Below are 19,609 nucleotides of genomic sequence, written 5' to 3'. Positions count from 1 at the left end.
TAGCACTACATAACAGTATGTAAGAATCTCTTCTTTAAATCAAACAACTTATTAGCAACCCTGTATTGATTATTTTGGTAGCTTGTGGCAAGGATCATGGAGATACTGCATTACCAGAATGTTACTTTGTACTTCAGAGTTACATGTAAAAGGATTGTTGTCCATTAGTTGTCTCATAATAAATAAACCAAGTGTATTTGTACCTGTAAGTAAAAGGGACTGTATAATGTTGTATGTATGTCTATGTAGTGGACAGAATGTTTTATAAAGGAACCTTGTAAAGAATGATCAGTTGATTCACGTAAACTCATCTCACTCAATTTTTCTTCTTAAACTAGAAGACAAAGCAGAAAAACAGCTCTGAAGAGTCTCCATCATCTTGTAGTAAAATGAAGTTCTAATTCATGATGACTGAATGGGCTTCAGATTTTTTTCTTTCTCTTTTTTTTTTTTCTGTGTTACATGCCTTGTAAGATTCAAAAAAAATGAGATATGGACCAAACCAGAGATAGTAAAGAACATGAAATGGGAAGTGATTCAGGAGTCACTAGAGTTGATACATAACCATTCTCTTCCAGATTAGATGGTTCTCATCTCCCAAGTTATAGGGCTATTTTTCACTTGCACCCCTAATTATATTTTAGCTTTGCTGTATTTCTCTTGTTAAGACATTGGTGGTTCCTATTTTGTGAATTTCATGAAGTTCTAACGGGCCCACCTCTCTAGTGTGTCAAGGTCCCTCTGGATCGCATCCCTTCCCTCTAGAGTATCAACCACACCACTCAGCTTGGTGTCATCCGCAAACTACCTGAGGGTGCACTCAGTCCCACTGTCCATGTCCCCGACAAAGATGTCAAATAATACTGGTCCCAATACAGACCCCTGAGGGACCCCACTCGTCACTGGTCTCCACCCGGACATCGAGCCGTTGACCGCAACTCTTTGAGTGCGACCATCCAGCCAATTCCTTACCCACCGAGTGGTCCACCCATCAAATCCATGTCTCTCCATTTTAGAGACAAGGATGTTGTGCAGGACAGTATCAAATGCTTTGCACAAGTCCAGGTAGATGACAACAATCACTCTTCCCTTATCCACCAATGCTGTAACCCCATCGTAGAAGGCCACCAAATTTGTCAGGCACGATTTGCCCTTAGTGAAGCCATGTTGGCTGTCACCAATCACCTCTCTGTTTTCCATGTGCCTTAGCATAGCTTCCAGGAGGATCTGCTCCATGATCTTACCAGGCACAGAGGTGAGACTGACCGGCCTATAGTTCCCCAGGTCTTCCTCTCTTCCGTTTTTAAAAATGGGGGTAATTTTTAAATTATTATTTAAAATATTATTTTAAAATTTAAAATATTATTTTAATTTTAATTTTTAAACCCTTTTCCAGTCACTGGGAACTTCACCAGTCTGCCATGACTTTTCAATTATGATGGAGAGTGGCTTAGCAACTTCATCTGCCAGTTCCCTCAGGACCCTCGGATGCATCTCATCAGGTCCCACGGACTTGTGCACCTTCAGGTTCCTTAGATGGTCTCGAACCTGATCTTCTCCTACAGTGGGTGGTTCTTCATTCTCCCAGTCCCTGCCTTTGGATTTTGTGAATTGGGCAGCATGGCTAGAGCACTTGCCAGTGAAGACCGAGGCAAAAACGTTGTTGAGTACCTCAGCCTTCTCCATGTTGGTTGTAGCTAGGTCTCGCGTTTCGCTCATCAGGGGGGTACAGTTTCTTTCATCTTCCTTTGTTGTCCTATGTACCTGAAGAAACCCTTCTTGTTATTTTTTTACGTCCCTAGCCAAGTTCAGCTCCAGCTGCCCCTTGGCTTTCCTGATCCCCTCCCTGCACTCCTGGGCCATATCCCTATAATCTCCCCAGGATGTGTATCCCTGCCTCCACTGCCTATGCATTTTGGGTTTGTCTTTTAGTTTGGCTAAGAGGTCCTGACTTAGCCAAGCTGGCCTCCTGCCTCCCCTGCCCGACTTCTTGCACATCGGGATTGAGAGCTCTTGCGCCCCAAGAAAACTGTCTTTAAATATCTCCCAGCTCTCATTCGCTCCTTTGCCTCTGAGGGCACTTTCCCAAGGGACCCCACACACTAGTGCCCTAAACAGTCGAAAGTTTGCTTTCTGAGGTTTAGGGTCCTGACTCTACTTTTTACCCATCTTGTACACCTCAAGATTAAGAATTCCACCAGGGCATGATCGCTGCAGCCCAGGCTACCTCCAGTCTTGACCTCTCCGATGATAAGTCCTTCCGCATTAGTGAGCAACAGGTCCAGCAGTGCCTCTCCTCTGGTCGGGCTCTCCGACACCTGTACTAGGAAGTTGTCCTCAGTGCACTCCAGTAGTTTCCTTGATTGCTCGCAGTTCGCTGTGCCGCTTTTCCAGCGGATGTCCAGGCGGTTGAAGTCCCCTGTCAGGATCAGGGCCTGCGAGCGTGATGCTTCCTGCAGTTGAAGAAAGAACTCTTCATCCACCTCCTCTCCTTGATCGGGTGGCCTGTAGTAGACACCAACCACAAAGTTTCCTTTGTTGGCTTGGTCTCTAGTTTTCACCCATAAGCTCTCGACCTGCGCATTGCTGTTCTTCAAAGATAGCTCTGTGCAATCAATCCCATTTTTAGCATAGAGGGCAACTCCCCCACCTCTCCTTCCTTGCCTGTCCCTTCTGAATAGTTTATATGTTATGTTACTGTGACATATTTGATTTACGAATTAAACAGATGCAACCTCTTATGTGTTTCAAAAAAAAAATGCCCCTTTTATGATTTAAATGCAAGCTTTGAACCCCATTCATTTCATTCATGATTTCTAACATGCAGAAAAACCGGGCATCTCCAGATTAATCATGCATTCAGTTAACAGACTCAAGTATTCTATTCTACTATAGGAAGGAGCAGCTGTGATATGAGACATTAGAAAGCACACTGTTCAGAATACCTATGATTACGTATTCTTTCTCATACCCACCTATGTATCAAAAGTGTCAGGAGGGAAAAAAAAAAAAATATCCCTGAAGTTTCATTGGGAACAGTAACTCCTATTACACTGCACAAGCAAGGCAACCGGGAAATTAATCAGGTTTCTGGAAAGACTCTCCAGCCTGCAGCTTGGGAAATCTTTTCTGAGACTTTTCAGCTGCACAGGAATACAGCCATCATCAAACCCAAGTTCATTAGACTGAAGAGGTACAGATGGGATACGTAAGTTTAGCTGAAATACAGTATACTGTATGAACATAATGAGAAGACTGTATTTTAAAAGTGTAAGTGTAAAACACTGATATCAAGACATGAAGTTGCTCCCATCCTGATGTGTGGAATGGCATGGGTGAGTAGTTTCATTATTCTGAAACAAACAAACAAAACCAAAACAAGATAGTCTTTCTACAGAAGAGCTGTTTTTTCCAATGATATGTTTCATTCACTGTATCCAATCTTATCCAACTGTGCTATATATACCCACATTACAATTCACCTCTGCTCTAGGTGATGACAGCTGCATTCTCATATAGTCAAAATACCTCAGAAGTCTTCCAAAACTGTAACTTCCCCTTTACAAAGCCTTTTAATTAGAAATACCATGAGCTTATGCTTTAAGAAAACATAAAAAGATTTACTGGTTTAATATAGAGAAAAATCAATCAAAATGTTTTACATAATAAAGGTTGTTAGGAAATATATTCATGAAACATACTGCAAAATCAGTTACTGTCACATGTAAAAAAAATATACACACACACACAGATACTTTAATAATACATAGATGTTAGTGATTGAATATTGAATTATTAGTTCACTTTGAGAAGAGTCTATTCCTGTTTTTTGAGAAAGGAGAAGTGGTAAGCATGGAGGGAAAAAAAAAGGGGCTAGAAAAATGAGCGTTATTCAGTGAAATACTAACATAATGATGCATGCTGCTAGCTCTGGATACATTTATTACATAGGCAACACAAACACTGTCAAGACCTGTCTTCAGTCTTGGACAGTATCCTTTTAAAGATTTACTATTTCTCAAAAGTACATACGTGTGTGTCCCCCCCCAGTTAGTCAGATGCACATACAGTACAGTTTTTGTGTTTGTATTAAGACATGTTGTCCTTTGTTGCAGATTGCTGAAGCTCGAGTCTTACAGAGTTTCTGTGTTGGCCTGCTGATTCAGACTGAATACAGCAATCAGTCACATGGAGAACTATGCTGTGTGTATAAAAGAACAATATTCTTAATGTCTGAAAATGAGTTTCTGTGGTGACCAGAAAGGTGACAGAGCTGTGAGACATTGGCTTCAAATACCAAGTTCTTCTGAGTGTTCTAGGGAAGAAAGAACCAAGAGTGAAAATCAGTTACTTTTACATTTCTGCAGTCAGCAAGTGAAAGGTCAGCGCTGTGTGAGAAAGCTTTAGTGTGAGAAGAGAAAAACAGATAAAGAAAAGAGCAGGGTGGAAGAATTAAGAATTAAAAAGAAAAATGCAAAAGTCATGAAGGCCTGCATTGCTATTTCTGAAGCACCTCATTGTTTTCCTTCAAATCCCCCTTTAACTTTCTATTTCCATTATGCCCACAAAGACCCTGGAGCAGTTAGCGTATGGAAATCACTGGTTATCACACTGCCACCAATTTGTACTTCCTTCTCTGCCTACATCCATGTGTTGTCACTCCTTTTACATTGTATTCTGCTCTGGAGAAGAACTTTTATTCATTCATGTATTCACATATTCATTCACGTATTCAAGTTCGTTCCTACTACGGTGTGACTTTGATCTGCTATTTGACAATATGAATATTAATTCTAAGATCTAGATGAATGACCAACTATCAATATGTTACTTTCTTTCAGAGTGTTGTGCATTGCCTTTGGCATCTCAAGCTGAACCAGAACATGGTTGGTACAGGAAAAGGTTTGGCAAAAGTGTACTATGATCCTGTCAAAAGCCAGAGGTACATAATCATGATTAATGATTAAGAACATGATTTTTTTCTCAAATTTAGCCTGATTCTGTGATTCTACGATTATACTAAGAAATGAGAAAAATTGGTTTAGTAACATTTATTTTGCAGAGTTTTACTTATTTAGTTACAGTCGAAAGAAAAAAAAAACCAAAACCAGTTTGTTTTTGAAAAGCAGTGCATTTTCTTCTGGGCTTTTCATGGTGCTGTATGCTGGCAGTTCTACCTGAATTTACAAACACCTTCATTTTTGAATTGCATGAAATCTACAGTAAGAATAACCAACCTTTCATCTGATCTCTTGAAGGCTGTTGATATGGTGTTATTGAAAGGATATTTATTTTATTTAGTCATATTTTTGATGTCTCTTTTTTTTTCTGAAGTAAAAATCTTGATTAGAAGCATTAGCTTAAACTTCCGTGTCTGTGAAGTAATGCTGGAAGACTCAGTTTGAGAGTGGGCAAGGCAAAGAAGCACATTCCCATCTTTCTGCTTGTCTTCTCATCCACCCCCTCCTATCACGTGTGGATTTTGCCTATACATCTTAATGGATTAATCAGAAGGTGACTTGTCAGCCTATAATGAAGAGAACTTAACTAGTCTATAAATACTTCTTTTGCAATTAATTTGCTTTTACCATCTGGATTGGGTGGAGAACTGGGGCATGCTTCCTTCCTGTCAGCAGGGGGAAAATGTATACTTCATCTATACTGAGTGGTATGAATAAGATGTTCTTCCCATATATGCCCTCATCTTTCTTTCACTGGCATCCAAAAACATACTGTGTTACAGTTCACAGTTTCTCGATACTTACTGTGATCTGGACATTTGGATGTGAAGATAAACTCTGGTTTATAAGATTGTCAGAAATAAATTTTATTTTTCTTGTCTTCGTCAATTTAGAGACAAGAGAGTGGTTGGTCATCATTGTTTGGACCCCTCTCCAGACGACTGCCTGAGTCTCCTAGGCACAGACCACAAGAACCCTAGCTCCATTTTGCACCCAGTTTGTTTCCTGGTACTTATAATGAGAAGGAAAATACCACCAGCTTAAAACAGTCTTGCTGCAGCCAGGCTTATGGAGGCTTTCCCACTGCAGTGTTACAGACACCTCTGGTTAGATAACTGACACCTTTGCTGCTTAGGAAGAGTACTAGGAACAAATCATTGCCCATGTTTGGAGAGGAGCGTTTTCAATGTGCACGCTACAAGTACTGTGAACAAATGAAGTGTGAAATGAATCTTCCACCCTTATTTCCGCATGTCATATAAACTGCTCTATAACAGAAACACTAACCTCTCTACCCTCCTTCACGTGTGCGTGGACAGGCAAAGATACACACATTCATGAATATTTAAAGTACTACATAATTTAGTTGAGCCTATGTCTTGAATAAAAAATGGTTTCTGTTTGATATAAACAGACCAACTGAACTGCTGTATGTTTTCTCCTAGGGGAGCAAAATTACACATGGTCAAAACAAAATTAAAAGAGAGACAAGCAGAGACTCTTATGCAGGATTACATTATAAGACGTTAAGGAATTTAAACATATCTTTATAGCAACATCCTTAGCTCTTTCTCAGGTATGATATTATTTGCAGATCATTTAGCTTTATATTTTCCCCTCTAAAAAGTTGCAATCTTTCATTAAGTATTGAGCATTGGTGTGAGATGTTAGCACTTCATACAAGTTTATTTATAGCCTTGCACAACCAGAAAGGTATATATTCTGTATGCTCTGTAGTTGTTAATAATGGTTGGTTTCTAGATTCTGATGCACCTGAAAGGACAACTGCCTTAAAAAAAGATGGGCTGTCCTCTTATAAGTACTTTTTTTTTTTTAAATTAAGATCCAAGATTCTCTTTTTCCTTTCTTAAATCTTCAGGTTTGCATAACTAAATTGGTGTGTATAGATGGGTTTAGGAAGCTTTTTGCTACTTGGGAACATCAGCAATACCAGTGGCAAAATCAGAGATGTTAGTGATAGATCTTGAACAAATTCCAAGTGATTTTTCAAGATTTAGAACTTGCCCAGAGATATATGGGGGTTTAAACAGCTTAAATATCTCTCCAGCCTCAGGGTTATACTTGTATAAGACCTCATGTTCATATTAAGACTCACTGATGCATAAGGAATAGTTATTGTTGTTACTATAAAATGTTTAGTGACCTGCCCTTTCCCAAATTTTACAAGGGGACGAGGGGATCGACTAAGAGATTTTGGCCCTCCCCATTAGCATTGCCCTATGTAATGTTTCCTCATGTGAAGTAAGAGCTGTCACACGATTGTGCTATCCTGCTTCTCTTCTTCCTTTTCCAGTTCCACAGTGTTTGGATTTAGCTCTGTTTTCCAGTAGTCTTGGTCTTAAAAATAGCTAAAATAATTTCTGTAGAACAAAGAAGTTGTTTGGCAGCATAATAAAAAAAAGAAAGTTTAGAATGAGAAAGTCTGAGCGATCTTGGTAACCAGGCCCATATCAAGGCACTTTGGTTCTGGGTTCCCATCTCAGGTACTTTCCAGCCACAGTAAGTCTCCTACTTACCTCACTGCTGCAGATGTGCAGCTCCAGTTTTTGGGTAGCAGTGGGTAAAGCAGTAGCTGTAAAGATCAGGGATATTTATCTCACTCCATTCTTACTACAGTCTTGGCTATATCAGCACACGGTCTATTATCTAAATACTTTGTGTGCACTGTCCTTAATGTTTATACTGTAAAGAGTTTTGTGATTTTTTAAAAATCTTTCTGCTTAAAATCCAATGGAACTTGTGTATCCAATGGCATTGATAAATGCCATTCAAAGACTTAGGTCCCAATTATGCAAAGCTTCAGAATTTTATCACCGGATTTTAGCTGTTTAACTATTTCTTCCGCATAATTCTGAAACTAAATAAGGATACTTCCACATAAAGCAATGCAGAAAAATGTTGTAAGGATTTTCTTTGCAAATTTTTAAGTTTGTTGCATACTTTGGAAACTTTTCAGAGGTTATATGTCTGTCTTTTAAGCTTACAGGTAGAACTGGAAAGAACTGAAGATCTCAGATCTCAGATAAGAGTTTCCAGGAGGTTAAATTGCTGAAATTTGACATTTCCATTTTTAAAATGTACCTATCAGTGCTAGAAAATTATTTTAAATCTTTCTAAGTTCATTGGAATTTAGAATCTTCTTCAAATCAATGTCTGAAATTGTAATATACCTTTTAATAAGGTACTGTCCCATTGACAGACTGGGATGATAAGTTTTCCAATATGCCCTCTAGTTCTGACTGATTCTTAGGTTAAACCTTCAAGATTGGTGTTATGAAAGCATATTTTATATTATTTCTTGAATGTCATAAGTTTTTATTTGAATTTTTACTACATAAGGACCCAAGTACCTGCTTGAATTAACTTGGTCTTACAGGTATAGAAATACTAAAAGTTGCACTGATAAAATCTCCTACCAAAAATTCAACATAAAGAAATAAGTGTTCAGTTGTTTTTACATAAATTAAACAGCCTCATCAAGATTATGGTAGTAAAATCTTGGTATCCCACAGATGGTAACTTTCTCAGTTTAAATTGTGTGTATGAGCATCGTATTTGTGCATATGTGTTACAATGAAACTTGTGCAATATGCTTCTTTAATGCTTTCTACCAAATATTTTTTTTATTATTTTCTAAGAATAAATACAATTCAAAATTTCAAAATTTCAAAATGCATAAGGAAAAGGTTGCAAAGAGATGAAACAGTCTGCACAGAACAGGCAGAGCCAATAACAAACTGTTTTTTCTTGTTTGCAGCCCAGTGTTTTCTCTCCTAGGCTGTACTTTCATCAGTACTTTACTTACTGTATTTTCTTTATTAGTTTTTAGCTCTTTAGTGAAACAACCATCACCTCTTTCCAGAAACTCAAAGTATATTAAGAATCATAGCTGTTTCTAGTGGTGACACTTGTTTTCTGACTTGACCCACATGTTCACAAAGATAACTGAATAGCTGTTCCAAAGCAGCTTGAGAACAGCCTGGCTTTGACTGGGTAATAAGTATGGCATTGTTGTAAAGTACATCAAATGAATGCATTATACAATATCATCATCCTTGGTATCAAAGAAGAAATATTTGAAAGCCAAAGAAGAAATATTTGAAAGCCTGATTCTGTAACAGTTGTTGCAATGAATATGCTAAATATTGATTTTTAATTGAGGGTTCATGTTTGCTAGAGATGAAATTTACTTTGAATGTGTAGGTACCTTGTCTTATTTGAGAGATGCAACTATCCATTCTCAAAAGTAAATACAGTCACACAGGTAGGTAGATACCTCAGTATATTTTTGGCTCAGTAACTTCATTGATTGTATATTAATTTTCATCCCTGACACCTGCAATGTAGTAGACATGAAAGTTTTAAAACATAGCTGTATTACAGAAGGCTTACTGTGTCAATTGGGCAGATCTCATTACGGTTTCTTGTTAAAAGATGTAGCTGCAGGGGAAGAAGAGAGCTGGCTGAGAAGTGGGGAGGATGCAAGTCCAGATTGCTATTAACTTACACACCAGATGGTGATATGTATGTGGGGGAGTTGGACTGCAGTCAACAGCATGCTGCCTTGATGGTTTTGTCAATTGATAAATCTCATGCCAGTGAAACTGCCGTTATCCTTGCTTTAAAAACTTGACTTTAAGATGTACGCTATGCAAAGAACATTTTAAAACTATTATTATTAATAAATTAATTATTAATAAATTAAATAATATTATTAATAATAATATAGGCTAAGGCACTGGAATGCAAAAACTTTCTTTATAATCATGTTATGTTCTTAATTTTCAGAAATGGGGGTCTATATTAACAGTTGCAGACCAATGCAAGTCATAGGTTTCATTAGCTGCTTGCCTGCACACACTCATAAAATAGAGAGCTGTGTTAATTATATATCCTATATCTGACTTTGCAGGGCATGTATGTTTACCTTGTATATAAAGTATCTTACAGATGTTCTTACAGATGCATGTTTAATAAAATATGCAAAGTACAAATCATTGATGTAAATTATCACATAATACTGGATTGTAAGAGTGTCCCCGGTGGCCCTGTTAAAATCAGGAGTTCATAATAATGACCAGTATACAAACCTAGGGAAACTGGCTCCTTTAGCTATAGCATAAGATATACTATAGGTACTTAATGCCTTCTTTGCCTCAGTCTTTAATAGTCAAGCTAGTCATCCTCAGATTTTTCAGGCCCCTGAGCTGGGAGATGGAGATAGGACGCAGAGTGAAGTCCCAGTTGTCGAAGAGGTGGCAGTCACTGACCTGCTCCTCCACCTGGATGTTCACAAGTCCATGGGGCCAGATGGGATCCACCCGAGGATACTGAGGGAGCTGGCAGAGGAGCTGGCCAGGCCACTCTCCATCATTTATCAGCAGTCCTGGTCAACCAGGGAGGTCCCGGATGACTGGAAGTTAGCTAATGTGACGCCCCTCTACAAGAAGGGTCGGAAGGAGGATCCAGGGAACTACAGGCCTGTCAGCCTGACCTCGGTGCCAGGGAAGGTCATGGAGCAGATCATCCTGAGTGCCATTACACGGCACGTGCGGGACAACCGAGGGATCAGGCCCAGCCAGCATGGGTTTATGAAAGGGAGGTCCTGCTTCACTAACCTGGTCTCCTTCTATGACAAGGTGACCCGCTTAGTGGATGAGGGGAAGGCTGTGGATGTTGTCTACTTGGACTTCAGTAAGGCCTTTGACACTGTCTCCCACAGCATTCTCCTGGAGAAACTGGCTGCTCACGGCTTGGATGGGTGCACTCCACGCTGGGTTAAAAACTGGCTGGACGGCCAAGCCCAAAGAGTGGTGGTGAATGGAGTCAAATCCAGTTGGCGGCCGGTCACGAGTGGTGTTCCCCAGGGCTCAGTGTTGGGGCCGGTCCTGTTCAATATCTTCATTGATGATCTGGATGAGGGGATCGAGTGCACCCTCAGTAAGTTTGCAGATGACACCAAGCTGGGTGGGAGTGTCGATCTGCTGGAGGGTAGGAAGGCCCTACAGAGGGACCTGGACAGGCTGGATCGTTGGGCCAGGGCCAACTGCATGAGGTTCAACAAGGCTAAGTGCCGGGTCCTGCACTTGGGTCACAACAACCCCATGCAACGCTACAGGCTTGGGAAAGAGTGGCTGGAGAGGTGCCTGGTGGAAAAGGACCTGGGGGTGTTGGTTGACAGCTGCCTGAACATGAGCCAGCAGTGTGCTCAGGTGGCCAAGAGGGCCAATGGCATCCTGGCCTGTATCAAGAATAGTGTGGCCAGCAGGACCAGGGAGGTGATAGTGCCCCTGTACTCGGCACTGGTGAGGCCGCACCTCGAGTACTGTGTTCATTTTTGGGCCCCTCACTACAAGAAGGACATCGAGGTGCTGGAGCATGTCCAGAGGAGGGCAACGAAGTTGGTGAAGGGTCTAGAGCACATGTCTTATGAGGAGCATCTGAGGGAGCTGGGGTTGTTTAGTCTGGAGAAGAGGAGGCTGAGGGGAGACCTTATTGCTCTCTACAACTACCTGAAAGGAGGTTGTAGCGAGGTGGGGGTCAGCCTCTTCTCCCTAGTAACAAGTGATAGGAAGAGAGGAAATGGCCTCAAGCTGCGCCAGGGGAGGTTTAGGTTGGATATTAGGAAAAACTTCTTCACCGAAAGGGTAGTCAGGCATTGGAACAGGCTGCCCAGGGAAGTGGTTGAGTCTCCATCCCTGGAGGTATTTAAAGAACGGATAGATACGGTTCTTGAAGACGTGGACTTGGCAGTGACAGGTTGACGGTTGGACTCGATGATCTTAAGGGTCTTTTCCAACCTTGACGATTCTATGATTCTATGATTCTATGATAGAGTTAGGAAAGGTGATATTCTGATGCATGCTTAAAATTACATACTGTCTTGAGACCTAGAAAACATGCAACCAGTACATTCCATTTTTTTCAATAGTGTTTATTCTTTTTACTACTTTATTTCTCTGCTATCAGTTTTTCCACATTTCTTGTAGCAACTTTTCACTTAAATATGGTATAAAAGTATCCACTTTATATATCTCGTTTGACAAGGCTTTTGTTTTTGCATTGCCTAACGGATGGTTATTCACTTACAGTTTTTAATTTTCCTTCTTAAGAAAATGTCTAAGGAAACCATAGTTACTTAATTTTCTTCATTGATGGTTATAAAATAATTTTAGAATGAGAAGACTAAGAAACACTCATTTTTTGTTTGATCAGAGTTTTCATAACTCTGTGATTGTGATGACTGGGTTAGAGTTCGTCTGGTCCTGATTCATAGTGATTAGGTCATTCTAAATCAGATAACTGATTTCATGCTTTTTAATTATATTTTCACTTTAATAATTCTTATAAGAAATACCTGTGGCATGACTTTTGCTGTTAGTTTATACATTGTATGTAAAAATATTTCCTTTTTGTTGGAGTTAAAGGTGCCTAATTTATTCTTGAAGCCAAATAGTCATTTGCATTATTTATCACTTGAAATTATTTTCAAGCTTGTTATCATTAGCCTGACTTTTCTGTTTCTCCTATAATTTGAGCCAGAAAAGGAGGGGGAAGTACGTAAGTGGCAAAAGCATGGGTGAAAAAACAGATGCTGCTGAAAGGATACTGAGGGATGATAAGAAGTCCATGCTGAATCAGAAGATGACTTATCACAGAAGCCCAATGTGAATAAAGTATCAAAGATGTGATCAATGCAGCAGAAAAGTCATAATGGATGAGGATAAAGAAAAGACCTTGAGATTTTTCAGGAAAAAGCTTGTTAGAGACCTTGGCAAGAGTCATTCTAGTGGAGAGAATGGAAAGGAAGGACAGATTGAAGCTTTCAGGTAAAGAACTACAGGACAGGAACTTGAGGCATCAGTTGTAAATGTTTGAAAATTACATTCTTTGTGAGCTGTTTGTTTTATCACAGCTGTACAGAGATACTATAATGACTTCAGATGTCCCTCTGAAGGATCAGCAGGAATTACTAAGCATTGTAGCTGAGGGCCTAATCAGGCCCAGATGTAGCTCTCTTCTGTACCACAGGGAAGCTGAGGGTGAAATTTCCCTCCCCATCAAGGTAGACCAGAGTTCTTAGAAAATATCTTACAGTTCAGTGATGTTGCTTCTGTTTTGCTGTCTTTGTCATTGCTGCTTGTCACAGGCAAAAGGGAATGGCTTGAAGCAACAGCCTGTAGTTGTGCTATGTTCACTGATCTTTTTCTCAATGGCAGTACCAGTGTGTGAAGTGTTAGTCATATAGTGGCTCAAGTGTCTTTAGTTGAAGAAGCAAGACTGAACAGAATGTTTTATAACAGTGATTTTGTTGACACATGTTGGTATATTTAAGCTAAATCTTCTTTGGAAATTATTAATTTTGAGAGGGAAGCCTCTGAGATTCAAAGAAGAGTCAGGCTGGTTGGTGGGGTAAGGTATACAAGGGGCCTGATGCTGAAAACCTCTGCTTTTCAGTCTGAAAGTAGCATTTCTGACATTATTCTGGTTTCTTCTTTCTTTGTTTCAGTGCAATATAAACACAAATTTCAAAAGTTACTGCAACATGAGACACATGCTGTGATATGCAATTGTCATCTCCAGCTGGTTTAGCTATAGCAGTATTTTTTTAGCTGCTAGTCTATGAATCTCAGGTGCCAATGAGCTACTTTTTACTGGATCCCTGAAAGGTAACTAAGGAAAACAACCCATAACCAGAGGGATTATGTTGACTCTAGAGCAGTCTGCATGGCCCCTGGAAATTTTTTAGGGGTCTGCATATCTGAATACGTTGAAAACCACTGAAGTAAAGAGAAGCATGCAGAAAATCATACAAACAAATCTAATAAGAATAAATCATGTTAGTTTTGTTTTCCCCTTTTTGTTTGGAGCCTGTTAGTGTAACCCACAATAGGAATGCATTTGTCAGTGTATGAGATACTGGTTTCAGCTGACAGTCATGTGGAATCACAGGATCATAGAATAATTTAGGTAGGAAGGGACCTCCAGAGGTCATCTAGTCCAGCCTCCTGCTTAAAGCGTGTTCACTTAGATCAGGTTGCTCAGGTCCAATTAGATTCAGGTTGCTCAGGGACTTGCCCAGCCAAAATTTAATATCCTCAAGGATATTATTCCACAACCTCTCTGGGCAGCCTGTTCCAGCAGTCAGGTTGTCAGGCACAGTATGCCCTTGCTAAATCCATACTGGCTGTTCCCTATCACCTTCTTGTCCTTCATGTGCCTGGAAATGCCTTCTATGAGGATTTGTTCTATAGCCTTCCCAAACACTGAGGTTAGGTAGACCGTCCTGTAGTTCCCCAAGTCCTCCTTTTGCCCTTCATGACGATGAATATGTTTGCCTTTTCTAGTCATCAAGAACCTCCCCTGATCACCATGACCTCTCAAAGATGATAGAGTGCCCTTGCAATGACATTGGCCATCTCCCTCAGTACCTTTGGGTCCAGTTCCATCTGGTTTCATGGATTTGTGTATGTCCAATGAGCTATGTACTCCCTGTCTCCGTCTTCTCCTTTTCTGTTGGTAATGTCTCACTCCCTCCCAAAGACTCTGCTGGTAGTGTAAGGGTCCTCAGAGACCTTCTCAGGAAAACTGAGCCAAAAACCGAGTGCCTTGGCCTTTTTCCATTTCCTATGGTAGTAGGTTACCTGCCCCACTGAGCATATTTTCCTTAGCATTCCTTTGGCTGTCACTGTAGTTGTAGAGCCCTTAGTGTTGCCTTTTACATTTCTTTCCAGTTTCAACTCCAGCTGACCTTTGGCTTTCCTAACTCCTTTCCTACATGTTCACTTAATGCCTCTATTCCTCTTAGCTAAGACTGTCCCTGCTTCTTCTGTCTGTGTTCTTCCTTTTTGGGGTTTGGGGTTTATCTCAGTCAGGAGATCCCTGTGCATTCATACTAGGCTTTCTGCCAGACTTCCTTGACTTTCTGCACACGGGATGAAATGTGTTTTGAGGAGGTTGTCCTCAAAGATCAACCAGCTCTCCTGGGCCCCTTTGCCCTCCATGGCAATCTCCCATGAGATCTGCCAAGCAGATCCCTAACAAACTGAAATCAACCCCCAAAGTCAAGGATAAATAAAATTGGAGAGAGTTGATGGGAAAAAGAATACTGCTTTCCACATGTATTAATTAGCCCTCAGAAATTAAAATATTTTGAAGTAGCAAACCTGTTTTGATAATTTTTGTATAAATATTAATCATGTAGCAAACTCCTACTACACTAGCAATCTCTAGTGCAGTTACTAAGCAGAACAATTTGTGTTTAAATTAATTAAATGACCACTGCTGCTGATGCTATAACAAAAACAGTGTTTTCTATGCTTATGTCTTTAAAATGGCCAGGCATGTGAATCACCCTAGGTGTCCCAGTTACTTCTGTATAGCTTGTGGAGGTCAAACAGTTCACATTTCAGCTGAGCTGAGGCTACAGCCATTTCATGCTAATTTTAAAAAACGAGACAGCAAGCAGACTTGATTTCCTCTATGTTTTTTCTTTAGCTGGTTACTGCTAGATTATGCTACAGTTTCTTCCCCCCTGCTTTACTGGACTCAGAGTAGCATACTTATATTAGCTGAAGTCTATAACTTTTCACTGTACCACTCCTATCCTGGAAAATGCATAAGTTCTGTTGCTCATTTCACAAATTAAGTCATTCTTCATGGTTAGAAGTTTCTGACTAAAATTATGACAGTTGCAGGTTTCATGGTCAGAAATTATAGGTTTACACTTGATAGTTGTGCTTTACTAACAAACATATCAATACTGACCTGATGTGAACCTATATGGCATTTAGATACCTTTCTTTTGTGTATTGTGATAAAAGGAAGGTACACTGTTAAAATGGGCTAAATAAACTTCAATTAACAGGTTTTGAAATAAAGAGAAAAAGAAGATTCATACATTCCACCTCTTCAGCAGCTAACAGAATCCAGTGTTTCAGCCAATAAAGTCTTCATCCCTGGTGACTGTTTTGGATCAGATGTTGTTTTTTTAAAATTTTTTAAATCCTGCTTGAGTGATTGGTTAAGTAGAGTTTATGTAACTATTTTCTGATGACATTTTAAATTCAGAAAATCTTAATTTTTTACTCTTAGTTCTGCTTTACATGGAGAACAGAATGACTCATCAACTTCCAGTAGTGTAGGTCCTTATCTGGGTTCAAGGTCTGCTTAGGCATAATGAGACATACAGCCTGCACCCAGGGACCATGTGCCAATAGAGTCCCGCAGTAGGACCATCTCTGGAACATCTTGGTATACTCCTTACCTCCATGGCAAGTTTGGAGGATGGAGGAGAAGGCAGGCCAATAGAAAGATCCTGTATATACGGGAAGTTGTCTTTGAGTAGTTTTGGTGACTTTAAATCTATTTTGTGCCACATATTTAACAAGTGGAGAATCCTGCTCTTTAATAGCTGATGGCTTGCTATTACTCTTCAAAGTCAGTGGCAACATTGAATTATGCCTATTGTGTTAAGTAAGGCAGACACAATTTTGTTAAGGTTTATGCATTTTTTTAGAGTCTGCCAAATAACAGTTGTTATAATAATAGTGCTTCTCATCCTTAGACTGCTGTAAAAACATTAGTTAATACATTAATGAGATGATGACTGCCTTGGCTGCGTTTTATACTTTGTCAAGTCTTTGTTGTAATGAGAAATCGAGCACAGCCAGCATCAGAAATCTAGTAGTTTCAGCTCCGCAATGATTGTGCTGAGAATTAGGTTGGAAAGGGGGACCATGCGTTGATTAAAGTGTAAAACAGGGGAATTGAATGTCCAAACAGTTTGTTGAAATACTACTTGATACTGTGTTTGTTTAAAAAGTAATCAATAATTATTTTTATAAAGTTTAAGTGTTTGTGCTGGTTTTGGCTAGGATAGAGTTAATTTTCTTCATAGGAGCTAGTATGGGGCTATGTTTTAGATTTGTGCTGGAAACAGTGTTGACAATACAGGGATGTTTTAGTTATTGCTGAGCAGTGCTTACACAGAGTCAAGGCCTTTTCTGCTTCTCACACCACCCCACCAGTGAGTAGGCTGGGGTTGCACAAGAAGTTGGGAGGGGACACAGCCAAGACAGCTGACCCCAACTGACCAAAGGGATATTCCACACCATATGACACATCATGCTCAGCATATAAAGCTGGGGGAAGAAGAAGGAAGGGGGGAAGTTTGGAGATATGGCATTTGTCTTCCCAAGTAACCATTACACATGATGAAGCCCTGCTTTCCTGGAAAAGTAAGATGGGAAGTAGTGAATGAATTCCTTATTTTGCTTTGCTTGTGCATACAGCTTTTGCTTTCCCTATTAAACTGTCTTTATCTTAACCCATGCTTTTTCTCACTTTTACCCTTCCGATTCTCTTCCCCCTCCCACTGGGGAGGACTGAGTGAGCGGCTGTGTGGTGCTTAGTTGCTGGCTGGGGTTAAACCATGACAATGTTATTTAAAATACAAGTAAACAACAAAGGAATAGATACCATCAAGCTTGATTGTAGAATATACTGTGGTCTCATATGAAGATCATTAGTTTTTTATGTTACGGTAGTGCTGGATGAAGTCTCTGGAGGAGAAGCTGTTTTTTTTCATGCATAGGCTAAAAGTCAGAAACCTGGCTTAGCTGTTCTGTTTTCACTTACTGGCTGCTGTCATACTACAGTGTATCAAAATGGAGGTTTCTTTTTTAAAATCATGGAATGAGAAGACCTGTGGCTCCATTTTTCTAGCATTATATTAAATTGATTTGTTCCTTTCTTCTATCTTAATTTTATTCATGGAATACACAGATAATGATTGCGAGCTGATGAGGAAATAATACTCACAAAAGATGCATTTTTGTTATGCTTGTTCTTTGCTTGAGAGCTGCAAGTTTCTTCATTTCTTAGAAGGTTTGTTGATCGGTTTATGCTGAAAATGAAAAACAGGCAAGTCTAGTATGCTCTTTTTTTAAGTATAGAAAGGATGTAATTTGTGTCTAGTGCATGTCTAATACAGTTTCCAATAGACAATTGTAGTCTGACCATTATTTTAATCTTTTTAATATTTTCTAGAACACAGCCAAAACTAGTTTTTGCAGAAGTGGAACCAGAAGATGATGAAATGGACAAGCCAGAGTGGAAAAAACATAAAATTTGAAAAATTTGGTTTAAAGAATAATTTTAGAGCATTTGAAACAAAATGCAGCATTTAATTATTTATTTTGGGTAGTGGAATAAAATTTGAAAGCATAAATTGCTTCATAAAATTTGCTGCAGTGTAAAAAGGGATTGTTGTATTACAACGGATTGTAATCCCACATCTGAATATTGTAATAAGGAATGAATTATATTGTGCAAAGAACTCCTCCCTATGACAGTTATTTAACTTTATGATTTAAGTGAAAAGTATTTCATTATAAATATAAATATAAACTCTAGTGAATTCAGTATATTGCCAAATGTTTTTTTATTACTGCCAACTTTACAAATGCTGTGTCATGACAGTGTTCAATGATTTTAAGTATATTAATAAAATAATACAGTTTCTCAGACTTCTTTTTATTTTTTCTAGTAAGATCTAACAAATTATCCCCTTTGTTACAAGTGTAACAAAGTGTAATGCAATGGGTGAGCAATTGGCTGGATGGGTCAGGCTCAAAGGGATATAGTAAATGGGGTTACATCGGGCTGGCGACCAGTCACTAGCGGGGTTCCGCAGGGATCCATCTTGGGGCCAGAGCTCTTCCATATCTTCATAAATGACTTGGATGCAGGACTTGAAGGTTTGTTATCAAAGTTTGCCGATGACACAAAATTGGGAGGAGCTGTTGACACTCCTTGAGGGCAGAGAGGCCCCTGCAGAGAGATCTGGACAAATTAGAGAAGCTGGGCAATCACCAACCGTATGAAGTTTAACAAGGGCAAGTGCCGGATTTTGGCACCTGGGACATGGCAACCTCTGGATGTACATACAGACTGGGGAACAAGAGGCTGGAGAGCAGCCCTGCGGAGAGGGGATCTGGGGGTTCTTGGTCGACGGCAAATTGAACATGAGCCAACAGTGTGCCCTGGCAGCCAAGAGGGCCAACCGTGTCCTGGGGTGCATCAAGCACTGTATTGCTAGCCGGTCGAGGGAGGTGATTATCCCGCTCTACTTCTGCACTGGTGAGGCCCTCATCTTGGAGTACTGTGTGCAGTTTGGGCCCCACAGTACAAAAAGGATATAAAGCTACTAGAGAGTGTCCAGAGGAGAGCCACAAAGATGGTGAAGGGTTTAGGGGGGAAGCCGTATGCGTGAGCGTGCTGAAGTCACTTGGTCTGTTCAGCCTGGAGAAGAGGAGACTGAGGGGAGACCTCATTAAGCCGTTTACAGCTTCCTCACAAAGGGGAAGAGGAGGGGGAGGTGCTGATCTCTTCTCCCTGAAGACCAATGATAGGACCTGAGGGGATGGCAGGAAGATATGCCAGGGGAGGTTTAGGTTGGACATTAGGAAAAGGTTCTTCACGCAGAGGGTGGTGGAGCACTGGAACAAGCTCCCCGGGAGGTAGTCACGGCGCCAAGCCTGACAATATTTAAGAAGCATTTGGACAATGCCCTCAGACATATGGTGTGATTTTTGGGGTTGTCCTATGCAGGGACAGGAGTTGGA

General features: G+C 40.1%; 1 long non-coding RNA gene across 1 annotated transcript in view; it reads left to right on the top strand.

Moving 5' to 3' along the window:
- The window catches only part of LOC148054072 (uncharacterized), a 91,872-nt gene extending 73,649 nt beyond the window's left edge, over positions 1 to 18,223 (top strand). Inside the window, exons 3-4 of the long non-coding RNA XR_015707707.1 lie at positions 4,842 to 4,942; positions 18,033 to 18,223. This is a non-coding gene — a long non-coding RNA (uncharacterized LOC148054072). The remainder of the gene's footprint in view (positions 1 to 4,841; positions 4,943 to 18,032) is intronic.
- Positions 18,224 to 19,609: the final 1,386 nt, after the last annotated feature.

Source organism: Nipponia nippon, unplaced genomic scaffold (assembly GCF_047370975.1).
Source record: "Nipponia nippon isolate SJK-2023a ecotype South Korea unplaced genomic scaffold, ASM4737097v1 scaffold_34, whole genome shotgun sequence".
NCBI classification, from domain to species: Eukaryota; Metazoa; Chordata; class Aves; order Pelecaniformes; family Threskiornithidae; genus Nipponia; species Nipponia nippon.
The sequence above is the reverse complement of the archived record's forward strand: the minus strand, read 5'-3'. Positions and strand labels throughout refer to the sequence as shown.